Source organism: Eucyclogobius newberryi, unplaced genomic scaffold, assembly GCF_026437365.1.
Source record: "Eucyclogobius newberryi isolate DKJ021-1_F unplaced genomic scaffold, fEucNew1.0.hap1 SCAF_578, whole genome shotgun sequence".
NCBI lineage: Eukaryota > Metazoa > Chordata > Actinopteri > Gobiiformes > Gobiidae > Eucyclogobius > Eucyclogobius newberryi.
This window is the reverse complement of record NW_027316254.1, coordinates 12,501-15,000: the sequence shown is the minus strand read 5'-3', so window position 1 is coordinate 15,000 and position 2,500 is coordinate 12,501.

The window sequence follows — 2,500 nt, the reverse complement described above, 5'->3', positions numbered from 1 at the left end:
AGAGTGGGGGGTGGCTCTGGGGGTGCTCCGGGGGCTCCAGGGGGTGCTTGGTGGAGACCATGCCCAGCCAGAGTGTCCCTTCCCCGGGGTGAGTCTGGAGGAGTGGGGGGTGGCCCTGGAGGTGCTCCGGGGGCTCCAGGGGCTCCAGGGGGTGCTCGGTGGGGGCCATGCCCAGCCAGAGTGTCCCTTCCCCGGGGTGAGTCTGGAGGAGTGGGGGGTGGCTCTGGAGGTGCTCCGGGGGCTCCAGGGGGTGCTTGGTGGAGACCATGCCCAGCCAGAGTGGCCCTCCCCCGGGGTGAGTCTGGGGAGAGTGGGGGGTGGCTCTGGAGGGCCTCCGGGGGTTCCAGGGGCTCCAGGGGGTGCTTGGTGGAGGCCATGCCCAGCCAGAGTGTCCCTTCCCCGGGGTGAGTCTGGGGTGAGTGGGGGGTGGCTCTGGGGGTGCTCCGGGGGCTCCAGGGGGTGCTCGGCGGAGGCCATGCCCAGCCAGAGTGGCCCTTCCCCGGGGTGAGTCTGGGGAGAGTGGGGGGTGGCTCTGGGGGTGCTCCGGGGGCTCCAGGGGGTGCTTGGTGGAGACCATGCCCAGCCAGAGTGGCCCTTCCCCGGGCAGAGTCTGGGGAGAGTGGGGGGTGGCTCTGGAGGTGCTCCGGGGGCTCCAGGGGTTCCAGGGGGTGCTCAGTGGGGGCCATGCCCAGGCAGAGTGTCCCTTCCCCGGGGTGAGTCTGGAGGAGTGGGGGGTGGCTCTGGAGGTGCTCCGGGGGCTCCAGGGGGTGCTTGGTGGAGACCATGCCCAGCCAGAGTGTCCCTTCCCCGGGGTGAGTCTGGGGAGAGTGGGGGGTGGCTCTGGGGGTGCTCCGGGGGCTCCAGGGGGTGCTTGGTGGAGACCATGCCCAGCCAGAGTGGCCCTTCCCCGGGGTGAGTCTGGGGAGAGTGGGGGGTGGCTCTGGAGGGCCTCCGGGGGTTCCAGGGGTTCCAGGGGGTGCTCGGTGGAGGCCATGCCCAGCCAGAGTGGCCCTTCCCCGGGCAGAGTCTGGGGAGAGTGGGGGGTGGCTCTGGAGGTGCTCCGGGGGCTCCAGGGGCTGCTTGGTGGAGACCATGCCCAGCCAGAGTGGCCCTTCCCCCGGGTGAGTCTGGGGACAGTGGGGGGTGGCTCTGGAGGGCCTCCGGGGGCTCCAGTGGCTCCAGGGGGTGCTCAGCGGAGGCCATGCCCAGCCAGAGTGGCCCTTCCCCGGCCTCATATGCGGCAGAGTGCGGGGTGAGCAAAATGGGTTAAAATGGGTTAAAATGTGAAAAAAAAAAAAAAAAAAAAAAAAAACACCAAAATGAGCAAAATGAAATAATCCCCCATCATCAGTGCACTGTTTGACCCCTGAAAAGCACTCCCCTGGGGCCTGGAGGTGATCTGACCATCAGAGTATAGCACCCTATGCCCCTGAGGGACTTAGAGTAAAAACCGAAATAGTACACTATTCCCGAAAAGACTCTGTCGTTTTTCGGCAATAGTACACTATACCCATCGACTCTGTCGTTTTTCCGGGCCGTAGTACGAAGTTGTGAGCAAAAGGGGTGAAAATGGGTTAAAATGTGAAAAAACACCAAAATGAGCAAAATGAAATAATCCCCCATCATCAGTGCACTGTTTGACCCCAGAAAAGCACTCCCCTGGGGCCTGGAGGTGATCTGACCATCATAGTATAGCACCCCATGCCCCTGAGGGACTTAGAGTAAAAACCGAAATAGTACACTATTCCCGAAAAGACTCTGTCGTTTTTCGGCAATAGTACACTATACCCATCGACTCTGTCGTTTTTCCGGGCCGTAGTACGAAGTTGTGAGCAAAAGGGGTGAAAATGGGTTAAAATGTGAAAAAACACCAAAATGAGCAAAATGAAATAATCCCCCATCATCAGTGCACTGTTTGACCCCAGAAAAGCACTCCCCTGGGGCCTGGAGGTGATCTGACCATCATAGTATAGTACACTATACCCCTGAGGGACTTAGTGCAAAAACCGAAATAGTACACTATACCCGAAAAGACTCTGTCGTTTTTCGGCAATAGTACACTATACCCATCGACTCTGTCGTTTTTCCGGGCCGTAGTACGAAGTTGTGAGCAAAAGGGGTGAAAATGGGTTAAAATGTGAAAAAACACCAAAATGAGCAAAATGAAATAATCCCCCATCATCAGTGCACTGTTTGACCCCAGAAAAGCACTCCCCTGGGGCCTGGAGGTGATCTGACCATCATAGTATAGTACACTATACCCCTGAGGGACTTAGTGCAAAAACCGAAATAGTACACTATACCCGAAAAGACTCTGTCGTTTTTCGGCAATAGTACACTATACCCGAAAATACTTAGTCGTTTTTCGGCCGACGGAAATAAGCGTTCAGCCCGGGAGTCCCGGGCTAAATCACGCTGCTCAGGCGAACTTTTTGACGCTGCTCTCAGGCGGAAAGTGCAAAACGGTAACGCTGCAAGGGAGGGGAGGGCGGTTTTTGGA